The sequence below is a fragment of the Bufo bufo genome, chromosome 10 (assembly GCF_905171765.1).
Source record: "Bufo bufo chromosome 10, aBufBuf1.1, whole genome shotgun sequence".
NCBI classification, from domain to species: domain Eukaryota; kingdom Metazoa; phylum Chordata; class Amphibia; order Anura; family Bufonidae; genus Bufo; species Bufo bufo.
Window position 1 is genome coordinate 99,374,080 of NC_053398.1, and position 17,636 is coordinate 99,391,715.

At 47.6% G+C, this 17,636-nt stretch overlaps 1 protein-coding gene across 1 annotated transcript in view; it reads right to left on the minus strand.

Moving 5' to 3' along the window:
• Positions 1 to 17,075, minus strand: part of ADCY7 (adenylate cyclase 7) — a 201,827-nt gene extending 184,752 nt beyond the window's left edge. The window contains exon 1 of the mRNA XM_040410723.1: positions 16,868 to 17,075. The gene's annotated coding sequence lies outside the window, so the exon portion shown is untranslated. The remainder of the gene's footprint in view (positions 1 to 16,867) is intronic.
• Positions 17,076 to 17,636: the final 561 nt, after the last annotated feature.

Below are 17,636 nucleotides of genomic sequence, written 5' to 3' on the forward strand. Positions count from 1 at the left end.
AGGGCCCATGGTCAATTCCCATTGCCGCAAGGGCCAATGCCCTCTGGAGACTGTCATTGATAGCTCCTCCCATGTCTCACTGTAAAACAGCCATGTGTCCTTATGTCACTTTCTCTGCTCCCTTGCACAAGATGTGAGATAAAGGGACACATATGCTATGGTAGTGTCCTGTTCTAGAATTGTTATGAATGGAGGTGCTACAACTCATACACTGTGTTGATAAAGTACAAGTGTTTGTCATCCAAAAATTTGCCAACAGTGACTTATCAGGATGGGGTTTGTTAGACATTCTGAGAATGCTATACCAGATCTAAGAAAGTGAAGGGAATGGTCTGGGAAAACAGGTATCGGTCGCCCAGCAGATTGCATACCTCCCAACTTTTGAAAAGAAGGAAGAGGGACATTATGTGTGGTGCGCGCAGCAGAAATTATTTTACGCACTAGGCCACGCCTCTAACTCCACCCAAAATATAAGTAAACACCTAACCCCATCCAGTCCCCTAAATGCCCCACATTGTCATTATTCCCCCTTTATGCCACCACACAGTAGCTTTGCCAGCATTATGCCTCCTTCACAGTAGTTATGATCAGATATGTGCCCCCTCTCAGTAGCGATGCTCAGATATGTGCCCCTCACAGTAGTTATGACCAGATATGTGCCTTCTCACAGTAGTTATTCCCACATATGTGACCCTAACAGTAGCGATGCCAGATATGTACCCCCTCTCAGTAGTTATGGCCAGATATGTGCCCCTTCACAGTAGTGATGCTCAGATATGTGCCCCTCACAGTAGTTATGCCTAGTTATGTGCCCACTCACAGTAATATGCCCAGCTGTGCCCCCTCACTGTAATATGCCCAGCTGTGCCCATCACTGTAATATTCCTAGTAAAGTGCCCCCTTCACAGGCAGTAAAAAAAACAAGAACTCCACATACTCCTTATTCCCCAGCAGCAGCAACACCCACAGCAGGACACACGGAGCTCCCAGCCAGCCCCACCCCCTGCCCAGTAGGGTGGCCACCCGTCCGGGATTGACCCGGACAGTCCGGGTTTGTAATCCTGTGCCCGGGTACAAGCCTTTCTTAGACCCGGGCACAGGATTATTCATTCAAAGTAAACTGCAGTGTGTGTGGACGGACGTCCGACCGAGACTCCGATGATCCGATCGCATATTTAAGCTGTCACTCACTGCGGCGGCCGGGTGATCAGCTGAGCGCAGCGCTCCCGAGCCTCCCCCCTCCTCCCTCCTCTAGTCTACACTACAGTGATGCCAGGCAGCGCAGCGGTTCACTCACTGTTCAGTCTCCGGTCTCCTCGCTCCTCCCCTGCCTCCCAGTCCCTCCCTCCTTCTCTCTGATAAGGAAGTCAGGTCCACACAGGAAGTGACATCAGAGAGAGAGGCAGGGAGGGAGAATTGAAATCATTCTTCTTCTCCAGACTCCAGTCCAGCTCCAGCAGCCTGCCCAAGTAGTGCCCAGCCCAGTGCCCACTGTGCCCTGCCTGCAGAGTGGTTTTTCAACCTGTGTGTGACCAAGACAGTCCTGACACCTGTCCTAGATAGTCACTTCTAAAAAGGTATATAAAACATTTGAAGTGTGTAAATGTAACAGTGTTTAGACAGGTTTCTGAATCTGTCAATCATCAGAAAAAACGTTATGTTATGTAGCTGACTGACATTAGCGATGGGCTGATGTCAGCAGTACATAATAGTGTGTTTTATAACTCCCTGCCTGCCGCTGCCGCCGTTCTCTTAATATGCTAAAGAGCCTCTTCAAGGGCCGTAACGATCGCGGTGTGACAGCGACCAGGGGTGAAGGTGGAACATGGGCGTGGCTGGAGGTGGGACATGGGCATGACTGGAGGCGGGACATGGGTGGGGCCTGGAAGGGGCCCTCCCTCCCTTCTGTTCGGGTTTGGCTTGAAGAAAAGGTGGCAACCCTACTGCCCAGACCTGCAGCGTGGACAGCAGATGGGGGGAGGAATGATGGAGCACAGAGCCGACGGGCAGCTCTTGCTTAATCATTGTAGGCAGCTGTCTCTGCATCCTATGGAAGCAGGGACAGCTGCCAGAAAGCGGGACATACCTCCTCCATACCGGAACCGCGGGACAGCCGCTGAAATCCGGGACTGTCCCGCCGGATCCAGGATGGTTGGGAGGTATGAGATTGCATTGTGTGTGGTGAAACCACGGATTTGTGTGCCTCAACCTGTGAGCTGGCTGAGACAGACATGGAAAGCAAGAACAATATTGATCCATGTCAGGCATAGCTGCCATAGACCTTTTGTAAAGTCTGGTAGGGGTCTTCTTTTTATGGAGTAAAAGGTAGGCTGGGGGTGGGACTCTACACTCCATCCCAGGTTTTTCTTTAGCTCACAGCCGTGGGTCATGTGGCTCGTTAGGAGCCTGATATAATATATAATCAGGGCTTACATGCAAGACACCAACAGAGAAATGTATTTGGAGACCAAATCTTCATTTAGGAGGAAGTGGTTAGAAGGTAATAGAGAATATATTTGTAACACCCTGGAGTAGTGTGACCACTCCTACACCCTGCCACTATCTCTAATAGTCTAACACCAATGTCATGCTTGTATTTATTTCCAGGTCCTTCTCAAGTGTGCATTGATTTTATTGTTATGCAACTGTTATGTTCATGTAATATGCCTGGTTTACCAGCAGGTGGCAGCGTACATGGCAGAGAGAGAGATCTCTAGATAGAATGGAACTCACCAGTGGCGTCACTACAGGTGGGCAGGGGGGGGGGGGGGGAATTGCCCCCCCCAGGTCATTCCTTGCCCCCCCGGGTGCCCACCCCGCTGATTCGCTAATCGCTGCTGCCTGCGCCCGGCCGGCCCGCACTACTGACTCAGTGATTAAAGTTAAAGTACACACACTACAACTGAACACAGATACATACACAGTCTCAGATGAGAGTCACATGACAGATTGGGGTGGGGGCGGCGTTCGGACCCAGCGGACTCGCGGAGGCAGAGCGTGCAGGGCGGGCGCAGGCTGGGAGTGTGGCAGCTGCAGAGACGAGTTGACAACTTGACGTCACAGTCATCAACACGTAAAGCTGCGCCTGCGTGCCTGCCCGCCCGTGCGAACGGACTTTGCTGTCTTCATGTTCTGCTCCTGTGTCACTCTGCTAGTCTAGTGACTTAGACTAGTGTGAGCGGCTGAGCCTGTCTCTGTGTGCCCACTGCCTAGGGCTAGGCCCCACCCAGCTTCGGACTGTCAGGAGAGGAGGACAGGAGTGGACTACTGACTGTGACTGTGTCTGTGGCTGCTGTGGCAACTTCCCAACTCTGCATGGCCCTGCCTGGCCGGGCCCTGGCCCTGGCCCTAGAGAAAAGAAAACAAAGTAAGAATAAAAAGTAAAAAAAAAAGTATGTACCCCTATACCCCCACTACCTCGCCTCATGGCCTGCCCTGCCTGCTTGGCTTGCGCCCAGCCCCTCCTCAACCCTGATACCAGTGGCGTTGCAAGGGGGGTGCGGGGGGTGCGGGCCGCACCGGGTGACACCAGTCTGATGGGGTGTCACCTGCCCCCACCGGCCGCCGGACTGACTTACTGAAGTACAATTTAAATGTGTTACATTCATCACCTAGGTAGGTCTGGCTGGCGGCTGCTACAATGGGGTGTCACCCGCCCCCACCGGCCGCCGGACTGACTTACTGCAGTGCAATTTGAATGTGTTAAAATTAAATGAATCACCTAGGTAGGTCTGGCTGGCGGCTGCTACTGTCTTGTCTGGCCAGCCTACGTGTGTGCCGTGCGATGCGTCCGTCGCTCAGGCCCAAGGGGGCGTGACTGAGTATGTCAGTGGGGCCGCGGCGGACGGCAGCGCCGGCGCAGCTGTCTGGACTCTGGATGGAGGGAGGCGAGGATGCGGAGCTGCTCTGCTGTGGCCTGTAAAAGTTGCCTCTCCAGGCTGGCGGCAGAAGGACACAGACAACTTAAGGCTGAGACTGGAGCCAGGACCCGACCCCACTCCAGCCAGACCCCAGTGATATATCAGGTACAGTACTACTGATCATTCTCAGCCCAGAGGAGCTGCTGAGTTGATTGGGGGGGGGGGAGGGGGACACACGACCGTATTGTAACAGAGAGGGGGAGAAAAGAGATGAGGGACAAAATGTACAACATGTCTGTGCCATGGAGCCTGGAGGGGAGGAAAATAAATGTGCCACCCATGGGGGGGGAGGGGATGACATGATGAGGGGACCCGGGACAATGATCAAGGGAGGGACAATGTTGGAGTCTGCACCATCAGGGGGGGTGACATGATGAGGGACAATGTTGGAGTCTGTGCCATGGGGAAGGGGGGGTGACATCATGTCCCCCCCCCTTTGGCACAGACTCCAACATTGTCCCTCATCATGTCACCCCCCCTGATGGTGCAGACTCCAACATTGTCCCCCATTAGGGAGCATAATGGATGGGGGCTGACGGCTGACATGGGGGGCATGATGGATGGGGGCTGACGGCTGACATGGGGGGCATGATGGATGGGGGCTGACGGCTGACATGGGGGGCATAATGGATGGGGGCTGACGGCTGACATGGGGGGCATGATGGATGGGGGCTGACTGCTGACATGGGGGCTGACTGCTGACATGGGGGCTGACGGCTGACATGGGGGGCATGATGGATGGGGGCTGACGGCTGACATGGGGGGCATGATGGATGGGGTGCTGACATGGGGGGCATGATGGATGGGGGCTGACGGCTGACATGGGGGGCATGATGGATGGGGTGCTGACATGGGGGGCATGATGGATGGGGGCTGACGGCTGACATGGGGGCTGACGGCTGACATGGGGGGCATGATGGATGGGGGCTGACGGCTGACATGGGAGCCTGACATGAGGGCATGATGGCTGACATGGGGGGGGATGATAGATGGGGGCTGATCTGAGGTATGATAACATTGGGGTCTGATTGCTGGTCTGACCTGAGGTATAATGGAAAATATTGTTTCTTATTATCCTCCTCTAAAACCTATGTGCGTCTTATAGGGCGAAAAGTACAGTCCTCAAACCAGCGATTGAAGCAGAGCGAAGATACCAGGACCACTCGGAGGAGAAGCCAGCTGCTGCAGACAGAACCAGGACCAGGTGAGCTGCAGGGGGGGTCGCCAAGATGTAGCTTCGCTTGTGTTGCCAAAAAATCCTTGCACCTGCACTGGTCACGTCCACGTGACAGCAGTGACTCACTCACACAGGTGGCCCGCCCAGTGTCTTCAGCTTGTCCTCCTCCTCCAGTGGCCAAATCCCGCGCCTGTGCCGAGGATCCGGATGTCCGCGCCTGCGCACTGGTTTCCCGATTACTGGCAGAAGCATCGGAGTATCCAGTGCGCAGGCGCGGACAGTGACACTCCTGCAAGCGCCGCATCGGAGGGCTGTTCAGAGCTCCACGAAGAGGCGTGCCATGTTGGAGCTGCCAGCCTGCCTACCTCCTGACTTTGGCAATAGCAATATTTTTACTGCACAGTACGTGTCCCCTATATTTATATGTAATAAATAAAGCGTCCCACAGTACATAATGTGGGCAAAATATACTTAATTACATAACATTCCCAATAAATAAACTTACTTTTATGTAAAAAAAGGCTATTTTACATTTTTATTTGTGATACTCTTTGGTGCCAGGGGGTGTACCCTGGCATTTTTATTATGGTACACCACCTGGCACCAAAGTGTATCACTTTAAAAAAATGTAAAATAGCCATTTTTCACATAAAAATAAGTTTATGTTTTGGGAATGTTATGTAATTAGGTATATTTTGCCCACATTATGTACCACATTATATAACATATTTTTGCTTATATGACTAAAATATTATTGCTTCGGGGGGGTGACACCATTTTCTACTGCACCGGGTGACACCAGCCCTAGCAACGCCACTGCCTGATACCCCTATAACTTAGGGGTATCAGGGTACATTTTACAGGGGTAATATAACTAAGGACCCCTGTATAATGTCCCCACTCTCCTTATAGCACTGAGTCCTCCTCAGTTATATTACCCTTGTATAATGTACCCTGATACCCCTTAGTTATAATATTACCCATAATGTCCCCTGACTGATACCCCTCAGTTATATAACTGAGGGTAATCAGGGTACATTATACAGGGTGTAATCTAACCAAGGGGTATCAGGGTACATTATACAGGGGGTAATATAACTTATATTACCACCGTAAGTTTTCATGTGGAGTATGTTTGTTATACACATCTAGCATACACTGTGCCACACAATATACAGTATACCTCTACACTGTGCCACACAATATACAGTATACCTCTACACTGTGCCACACAATATACAGTATATCGCTACACTGTGTAGGGGTTATACTGTTTATTGTACAGCATGGCGCAGAGGTTATATTGTCCGGCATGGTGTAACCTCCATAAATTTGATGTACAGTATACATCATAATCCTTGTACCATGGCATACAATATACATTAGAATCCATACACCATGCCACAGTATAATATACAGTATTGTTCATAAACATGCTATACAATATATATAATAATCCTAAATATACTGTACAGCATGGTGTATGAACTATAAAACGTATATTGTATTTTTCAGTAGTATGATTAGCTGGTAAAAATTATTAGTGCCCCCCTATTTTTTACTGTGTATCTTCTGTGCCCCCCCCCCCCCTATATATTGATCCTACAGTCGCCACTGGAACTCACCATTCCATTCTCCCTCCTTTTGGCAGAAGTGGGCCAGTCCTGCTTCCTACCAGAAGGGAGGGGGTTGCAGTTCTAGATTATTCCAGTTTAGACTCCATATTGGAGCTGAGAAGACATGAAAGATATAGCAGCCAGAGAAAAGTGTTCTTCGGCTGGAGCAGGAGCCACCAAAGGGAAGTATCTTGTAGACCACCTGGACTCCATGCTAATTTAATTTACTAAATGTCAGGAGGTGGATAACAGCCCAAAGCACTCCAATCCAAGGATACCACAACCGACCAAAAGTCCAGTAACCAGACCCAAGCAGAGTTCAGCACAGCAGAGAGAAAGAAAGCAGAGTTATCAAGTTTGCCTGCCAGTTTATACCAAAACCTGCTGGAACCAAGAGAAAGCCTAAATATAAGAAAAGCCTGAATATTGTGTGGAATCAGGTTTACCCAAGTAAAGCTGCTGTTAAAGTTTATCAAGGTCTGGACTCAAGTTATTCTTCATCCCCTACCTCAACAATCCCCCCTTTATTTGCTTCGGAATCTAAGCCTGGGGTCCCGCTGTATCCAGGTAGGAGCACTGTGACACATATAGGCCGCATCACACCACTCAGCCTTCCACAAAACCTGGGACGTGATAGGGCCCTGGAGGACGGCTTGTTGCATATTTTCTTTTAGATACTTGAGCTAGTGTATGCCAAATTTGCCAAAATGACACAAACAATTCTAGTGGCTAATTCATCTTTCTGCTGTATTATAGTTTCTTGAGTCTAACTATTGTACTTTTCATTTGTACATGCTGTGACTAAGGGTACTTTCACACTTGCGTTAAAGTTTTCCGGTATTGAGTTCTGTCCTTGGGGCTCAATACCGGAAAAAACTGATCCATTTTATCCTAGTGCATTCTGAATAGAGAGCATTCCGTTCAGTATGTATCAGTTCAGTCCCTCTTAAGTTTTTAGGCCGGAGAAAATACCGTAGCATGCTGCAGTTTTCTCTCCTGCCAAAAATCCTGAACACTTGCCAGAACGCTGGATCCAGCATTAATTAACATTGAAATGCATTAACCTCGGATCTGGACACAAGTGTTCCGGCAAAACGGATCCGGTTTTGGGGTCTGCACATGCACCGACCTTTAAAGATGAGAAAAAAATAAATACCGGATCCGTTTTTCCGGATGACAACCGGAAAGACGAATCTGGTATTGCAATGCATTTGTGAGACGGATCCTCTTCAGTTTGCTGGATCTAGCAGGCAGTTCCGTAGACGGAACTGCCTGCCGGAATCCTCTGCGGCAAGTGTGAAAGTACCCTAACACATGTATATGGTTTGCACACTGGAGTCCCAGGGAGGGAGGAGGAGGGTTGTATCCATGGTAAATATATGTTATTTTATTGTTGTTTTAAAAAAAATCAATAAAAAAAATGAAGAAAGATGGCTTCATCAAGTTAACAAGCAGGGCAGAACTGATGCAGCAGCAGTAGCCCATGTGCCTTGTGGTCCATGAACTATTGCTTGTGTCTTATTTTTACTCTTAAAATTCCATTGATTTAGGGGAACCAACAGGGCAGTTACCTGGGGAACCTTCTTAAGGGCTCATGCACACGACCGTATGTATTTTGCGGTCCGCAAAACACGGATCCGCAAAAAATACGAATGAAGTCTGTGTGCTTTCCGTATTTTGCGGAACAGAACAGCTGGCCCCTAATAGAACAGACCTATCCTTGTCCGTAATGCAAACAATAATAGGACATGTTCTATTTTTTTTGGGAACGGACATACAGAAACGGAATGCACACAGTTTTTTAGAAGACCCATTGAAATGAATGGTTCTGCATACTGTCCGCAAAACAACCCGGAACGGACACGGAAAGAAAAAAATTGGTGTGCATGAGACCTAACTCTAGCCCTGAGGATAATGCACACAGTGGTGTCACACACTGAACAAAACACGAGAAAAAGAAATCAGTGATCACAAATCAGTCATTACAATGTGACAGTAGTGAGAATATGGCTCTGTTCACACCGTTTGTTAGAACCTCAGTTACGTGAAGTACATGAATGCCTCAGTGCAGGGATAATGACAGCGACGTCATATATAAGGATTAATGTGCACAGTATGAAGACAGCAGAAGAAAAATGAACACAGTAAGGTCGCAGAATATGGATAATGCACAGCTAAGGAACAATGTACATAATAATACCATAATATTCACAGATTATTGAGAATAATGCCACTGAACCAAAATAATGCACACAGCGATGTCACAATACAGCAATAATAGACACAATGATTCAACTAAACAGAAATAATGTCCAAGCAGGGGAATAACGCACCCGGGCAAGTCATAAAACGAGGATCATACAACAGCAATGCCAGACACAGAACAAACATACTGCACACAGTGATGTCACTGCATAGGAAGAATAATGATAATGAAAGCACTGACCAGTCCATGCAATAGATGGCTGCTCATTCGTTTTCATCAGTGCCTTACACATGGAACATGCAGACTTGGCTTACTTCAATGATAACAGCTGATTGCCTGGGGTTAGAAAAGCCTTAAGAGATGCCTATATGCATCAGGTAAATGTCAGATGAATCCGTCAATTTTGATGGGATCAGTCAGCTATCTAGTGCATATGGGAGACTTTCCCGAGATGGTCATTCAGTAAAGAAACATCGAACATGCCGGCTTTCAACATGCCCGCTGCTTTGTCTCTGAGCGACCCAAGCTGCTGTCAGACCTCTGATTTGGCGGTAGCTAGCCTCCATCTTACATCAATGGAAAAAAAACATGCATGCTCAGCCAATCATGCTTGTTTATGGCTGGGTTGGTAAGAATACCGATAGGGACCTTTAGATTACCTTCATGAGTAAACCCGTTTGCCTGGGTATTTAACAAAAATTCACTTGAATGATCTTTGTCATAGTATATACTATTCTTTTTTCAAAAAATCATTATTAAAAGCTGTATGCAGGGCCGGACTGGCCATAGGGCAGGCCGGGCCGAACACAATCAGCCGGGCCGCCGGCTGAGTTTTTATTTTTATTAATGTGGCAGCAGCCAGGCAGGAGTGGAGATGAGCGCTTCCATTGTGGCCCCATAGTGCTTCCCCTCTTCCCCTCCCCCCAGCGCGGGACACAGGCCGGAAGAGGCCTGCATCGCATCGCTGACAGCAGCATGGAGGTAAGTATATGAGTTTATTGTTTTTATTATTTAATTTTATACTATACTGTGGCAAGAAGGGGGGTGGGGGCCCTATATACTGGCACAATATGGGGGGGGGGGTCGGCACTATGGAGAAGAGGGGAAGCACTATGGGGCCATATATACTGGCACAATATGGGGGAGGGGGCACTATGAGGCCCTATATACTGGCACAATATGGGGGGGGTCGGCACTATGGAGAAGAGGGGAAGCACTATGGGGCCATATATACTGGCACAATATGGGGGGGCCTATATACTGGCACAACATGGGGGGGCACTATGGAGAAGAGGGGAAGCACTATGGGGCCCTATATACTGGCACAACATGGGGGGCACTATGGAGAAGAGGGGAAGCACTATGGGGCACTATATACTGGCACAATATGGGGGAGGGGGCACTATGAGGCCCTATATACTGGCACAATATGGGGGGGGTCGGCACTATGGAGAAGAGGGGAAGCACTATGGGGCCATATATACTGGCACAATATGGGGGGGCCTATATACTGGCACAACATGGGGGGGCACTATGGAGAAGAGGGGAAGCACTATGGGGCCCTATATACTGGCACAACATGGGGGGCACTATGGAGAAGAGGGGAAGCACTATGGGGCACTATATACTGGCACAATATGGGGGGGTCGGCACTATGGAGAAGAGGGGAAGCACTATGGGGCCATATATACTGGCACAATATGGGGGGGCCTATATACTGGCACAATACGGGGGCACTATGGAGAAGAGGGGAAGCACTATGGGTGCCCTATATACTGGCACATTATGGGGGGGCACTATGGAGAAGAGGGGAAGGAGCACTATGGGGCATCTACTGGGGGCCCTTTATACTGGCACTTATTATATGTGGGCACTATGGAGAAGTGGGGGACAAGAGCACTATGAGGGCATTATATAGGGGCATTTAATACTGGCACCCATTTTGATGCCACTATGGGGAAGGGAGGAAAGGAGCATTATGGGGGTATCTATGTGGGGCAGTCTATAGGGGCATTTTATAGTGCCACATTATGGAGGGCACTATGGAGACGGGGAAGGAGCACTATGGGGGCATCTTCTGGGGGGACTATATAGGAGTATTTTATACTGGCACGAATTATAAGGTCACTATGGGCACCTAAGCTCAACTGGTGGCACTAAGTGTTTTTTGTAGTGGCACACAGTACGGGTCATTGGAACATATGAGGGCACTCTGGGGACATTGGCTCTACTGGGGGCACTAAGAGGAGGTATTTCTTTTTTTACTGCCACACAACGGGGCATTTTTTGTACTGGTGCACATTATAGGGTGGGGTTCTACTGTCACACATTATAAAGAGAATTATTACTATCAGGGCATTATGGTGGGCTTTATTACAACTGGGGGACTATGGGAGCATTATTACTTGTGGGACACAATTACTGTTGGGGGCACTGTAGGAGCACTATTACTACTAAATGCACTCTGGCAAAGAAATAATTATTATTGTTGGGACTTTGGGAGCACCATTACTTTGGGGGCACCCTGGCAAAGCATCAGCTTAGCACAGTTCTTTTTGCAGTATAGTTTTGGGGAGCACAGCTTCTCAGTATTGGGGGTGCATGATGGGATGTTAACTGGAGGATGATGGAAAAGTAGGAAACTAAGATGTCTGTCAAACTCTGCAGAGACGTAAGATGCCTGAAAGAAATTATCACGGTGGTCTGGTCTAAATAGAGAAGATGAAGAAAGAGAACATCTACATCAGAGGAGACGTCACTGGATATAAGAGGTATGGGGCGCTGTATTAGGCTACTTTCACATCTGCGTTAGTGATCCTGGCAGGCTGTTCCAGATGAGAATTCACTGGATCCGGCACTGCTGGATGCAGACAGAATGCCCACTAGCCCCATTAACTATAATGGGGTACGGCAGAGATCCGGCCACAATCTGGGAAAAATTCTGAGAATAAACGGGACATAAACCGCTGCATGCTGTGCTTTGTGTCCAGTCGATTCCTTGCATTTTCTGCCGGATTAGGTGGCCGGATCGTACTAAGACCCCTAATGTCACCTGGGGACCCCCAAAGAAGCTTGTGTGTTGGCTGAAGCCTTCCTATCTTACTGGTGGCTGGCCCTGCCTCTCAATTGTGCTTCCGGTTTTGGCTCCGCCCCTAGACTGCAAGGGGATGGGGCCTGTTGGGGGTCATGTGATTGGGCTGCTCAGTCAAAAATGCCCGGGCCTATTTTTTGTCCCAGTCCGGCCCTGGCTGTATGCATACATTTATTAAGTTTTCCACGCCAGTCTTAAGTCCCTCTGTGCTGCTGGAGGAAGAGCCAAAGTTATGTAGAGGCACAGACCTACAGTACATAAGTTTGGTGCTTTCTCTAGCAGCCAATGCAACAGACTTGCTGGCATAGATTTCAGCTCCCTCCCTGATGTACATTTCAGCTCCCTCCCTGATGTACATTTCAGCTCCCTCGCTAGCGTAGATTTCAGCTCCCTCCCTGATGTAGATTTCAGCTCCCTCCCTGGCGTAGATTTCAGCTCCCTTACTAGCATACGTTTCAGCTCCCTCGCTAGCGTAGATTTCAGCTCCCTTCCTGATGTAGATTTCAGCTCCCTCGCTGGCGTAAATTTCAGCTCCCTTTCTGATGTAGATTTCAGCTCCCTCGCTGGCATAGATTTCAACTCCCGGCTGGCGTAGATTTCAGCTCCCTCGCCGGCGTAGATTTCTGCTCCCTCGCCGGCGTAGATTTCAGCTCCCTCGCCGGCGTAGATTTCAGCTCCCTGCTTGCGTACATTTCAGCTTCCTTCGCTGGCGTACATTTCAGCTCCCTCGCTGGCGTACATTTCAGCTCCCTCGCTGGCGTACATTTCAGCTCCCTCGCTGGCGTACATTTCAGCTCCCTCGCTGGCGTACATTTCAGCTCCCTCGCTGGCATACATTTCAGCTCCCTCGCTGGCATAGATTTTGGAAGAGCCATGCAACAGACTTGCTGGAATAGATTTCAGCTCCCTTCCTGAGGTAGATTTCAGCTCCCTCTCTGGCATACATTTCAGCTCCCCCGCTGGCGTACGTTTCAGCTCCCCCGCTGGCGTACGTTTCAGCTCCCTCGCTGGCGTACGTTTCAGCTCCCTCGCTGGCGTACGTTTCAGCTCCCTCGCTGGCGTATGTGCCAGCATCCCTCGCTGGCGCACGCTTCAGCTCCCTCGCTGGCGCACGTTTCAGCATCCCTCGCTGGCGCACGCTTCAGCTCCCTCGCTGGCGCACGCTTCAGCTCCCTCGCTGGCGCACGCTTCAGCTCCATCGCTGGCTCACGCTTCAGCTCCCTCACTGGCGTACATTTCAGCCATTGGCGTGGAAAAAGATAAATGAGCCACCTGCTTCCCCGCCCACACCACACTCCCTTTTCTCACCACAGGGAGAAGTCGCATATTTTTCCACAAAATTGCATGCGACAAAATCTGCAACATATACATAGCATATATCTGTTAATAAATGTCCCTCTGAATGTGTACATAAAACAGGAAGTTCTATATACCTACTTTCTGAAAGATTACTGGACCATACAAGTCTACGGTAGGTTGAGATGAGATCTGATTCCAGACAGACAATGGAGTTGGGCTATTTTCGTCAACACCCAATACACCTTGTGAACATGATACTTGCTGAATGTTCCTGAACAGCACAATAAATCACACACAATAACCATGGAATTAAGCAATTAACCCTTTGGCTTCAAAACATTATGACTGGTCCCTAAAGGTGTAGTCTCACAATAACAACAGCAGACCAGCTATACAGTGCGGTCTTCATTAGTTAAATAGGAGGAAGCTGTGGCCTAATTGGCAGCGCGGTTTTTGACTGCAGCGCGTCTGCGTCCCGAACAGCCCATAATTGTGCCATGTGGTGGTACCCTTTAAGTGACCATAGAAAAAAAACTAAAAGTGGCCCCCATGTTGTAGGCGGATCCATATTGACAGAAGGCGGGGCAACACAAGTAAAACACAAAAGGGGTTTGTCAGCACATTACATCCAAATGCGCAGGTGCACGCTGCTATGGAAAAATACAACATCTGTCTGCGAACCAAATAAAGTACAAAAACATATTGTAATGCTAATGCTATGCTAATAAAGTAGAGATGCTTGCAAATACATTTTGTACAAAATTATTTGAGCCCGTCTGCTGCACGTCAAGGCGATCTCTGTGAGACGGGAACCTGACACTAAGTTCTACCTGTTATGTGCCATGACAGCGACCATGAAAATCAGGGGGTGTAGGTTCCACATGCATGCTGGGTCCCCTTTGATTTTTATCATTTTTTGTGCAAAAATGGCCTCTATTGAATACAGGGAATGCAAGTACCAACATACATGCCGAGTCCACTACCCACTCCATACCTCTCCTGGTGTCAGGGGCTTCCAGTGAGTGGGGAGGAGCAGGCTAAGCTTTATACTCATTCTAATTAAAATCAGCCTATGAGGCAGACAGGCTGGTCACTGGAAGCCCCTGACACCAAGAGAGGTATGGAGTGGGTAGTGGACTCGGCATGCATTTTGGTACTTGCATCCCCTGTATTCAATGGAGGCCATTTTGGCGCAAAAAATGATAAAAATCAAAGGGGACCCAGCATGCATGTGGAACCTTCACCCCCTAATTTTCATGGTCGCTGTCATGGCACATAACAGGTAGAACTTAGTGTCAGGTTCCAGTCTTACAGAGATCGCCTTGACGTGACTACTGAGTGACTCCCTGACCCTGAGTGTTAGGTGTGGGGTGAGTCACTGATAGCCAAGCAGCAGGCAGTGAAGTGCCATGAGAGCCAGGCCAAGCAGGTGGCAGTCAGGGTGCTGGTGAAGGATGACCACAGACAGTACTGCCCAGAGGATGCCATCTCTGCTGTCCATATACCAGGCAGTATTGCCCCTTCAATCATATACCGCCTGCCCGCCTGGTGGTAGGCCTGGTATTCTGCAGACCATCTGCTTGTAAGTTACATATGACAAAAGCCTGGAAGCGTTCAGGTACAGAACACAACATTTCATTTGTTGGCGACAAAATGCAAATTAACATATTGCTGAATGCTGAGACTATAACAAAGGGGTGCAAAAATAATATCAAATTAATAGACAATATTCAAGTGAAATAAGAAGAATTGGTCTTTCCTTTTGTGGTGGTTATTTTAAAGTTTAGTCCCTGTACACAAACGGGGTTCCGTTCCACCCTCTTATATCTGCAGTTAGGCTTCATACACGTGCCCGTTTCAATGTCAATAAAATTATGCCCCCCTGGAAAAATTTCTGCGGACGCCCATGGATATAAGCGGTGTATAATGTGATGGAAAAATTAATCCAGGCAGCAAAGGAGGCAATAAGGACAATCACAATACATTAGAAAGTGCCTTATATTAACTTTCTCTACATGATAAATGCTATTTGCTTAAATGAGTTGTGTTACTTCAGCAAATGGCATTTATCATGTAAAGAAAGTTAATACAAGGCACTTACTAATGTATTGTGATTCTCCATATTGCCTCCTTTGTTGGCTGGATACATTTTTCCATCATATTATACACTGTTCGTTTCCATGGTTATGACCACCCTGCAATCCACGAGCGGTGTCCGTGCTTGCTGACTATAGAAAAAAGCCCCAGCCTATGTGAACTCTCATGGTCTTGGCCACCAGAGGCCAGCACATTTTCCTATAGTGCATGCAATTAGGTCCTTCTACAGTTCCTGGACTGAGGGGTGCAGACTTAAGAAGATACAGATGGCCAGTCCATTTCATGATCTTGTAAGTGCTGGTGGCAATAAAACTTTCCACAGCAGCAAAGTCTCAGTGCCATTAATATGCAAATACCTTGCTGTGTGAAGCTTGCACAGCCTGGTTGGTTCTGGACCTTTTAAGCAGCATGGTCTCTTTTATTCTAGGGTACTCTGGTAGTAGAGTTGCTCCATTGGCACCTGTAGTCCCAGAGACAAATGTTCTTTGGACTTGGACGTAGTCTGCAGGAACTCTCTCACACATCCTTCCTGTTATCCTTTAACTTGTCAACATTGAATGAACTCTTTAGGTAATATTTAACCCTTTTTCAGTAGTACTCTGGGGTACTGCAATTGCACAGCTCAAAAGACTGTTCCATGGATGAGTGGTAAAAAAAGATCTCCCCCAGTCAGTGTCAGAGATTGGTAGACGGTTTAAAGAAACTAGAGATTGTTTCTGTTACAATACCAGGAGCCAGAAAAAAAAACGCACATAAAAATAATATATCTGCAAACCTCGTGTTTAATTAATTGCTGTAGACTCATAATATCACTGTTAGGCCTCATGCACACGACCGTTGTGTGCTTTCACACTTGGGTTTTTTATGCTGTTTTTCAGGGGGCACAGTTTTTTTGCTGTGCGTTTTTTTTTACTTTTTTTATGCTATTGGTGTTTTTGTTAATTCGCATTTTTATTTCTTTCTGGCTTCTTTTTCTATTATTTTTTTTGCCAACACACCGTGATGAAAATAGTGGTAACCACAGCATTGGCAATAAAATGGCAAAAAAATGCCACAAAAAACATTGCAAAAACAGCTAAATACTCTTAAAACTCGTGTGTAAGGACCCTTAAAAAATAAATGTGACTTTAGATATTTAACCAATAAAAATTCCAAGGTGCACTGCCTTGGTCCAGCAAATATTATTCACAAAAATGTTTGTGGCACTTATCAGAACAAGAGAGATATAGGCTAGATACAGCATTTTTTGGGGAAGACATTTTTTTTACTTTCTGTCAGTGCACTATAGTCGCCCTGGGTCATTTACAGAGAATAATAGATGGCATTTAAATGCGTCACACATGGAGGGATGATATAACTTGTACTTCTCGTACCTTACAGCAGCAGATCATATAACGAGTATAATATAATATATATATATTTATTTATTAAGCATGAAAATGAATAAATCCCACTACTCACCTGACAGATAAACTTCAGCCGAGTCCCTCGAATATAATCTACACACAGGACCGGTTTTGCCTACAATATTATATACGTGTCTATTCTATTCTAGTCTGTAGTTACATATAAATGAATCTATGACCAAACTGGCCGTAAGGTCCCACGAAGACCAGCCAAATAAATGCTATCGGTTTCATCTCCTTCGATTTGCAGAACTTCCTCTGCACACCCAGTTTTACACAATGTCAAAACAAGCTGCGTGCAGAGCTCGAAACAAACGTCCTCTTTCACAACTACATTGTCTCAAAATGGGCAGATCTGTGTATTCTCAAACTGTACATGGTTGCTGACCTCAGCAGTCCGTATCAGGGCAGTACACAACTTTATTTTCCTATAAGGCTTTAATATAAAAGTCGCTATTACATAGGAAGCAGACAAGTGCACCTGTTCTTCAGAAACAGGAGCAATCTTCGGTGGTACAAACACTTACAGAAGGATGGTGGGGAGCAAGGCAATTGTGATGCTTTTATAGAGCCGGTCGCTACGGACGTGGTGATACTAAATACAGTATGTCTATTTTTTTCTTTTTTTATCCATTTTTAAATGACTTAATTTGGGAAAAGTGCGCTTTTTTACATGTCTTATTTTTAACTTTTATTTACAGCAATCCAGAAGGCAGAGAGAGCGAGGAACGCCTTCTCTATGCGGATCCCTGCTGTCACTGACAGAGGGACCCCCAGCTCAGAAGCTGAATGATTAGCAAGCAGCTGCGATCGCTGAATTAATG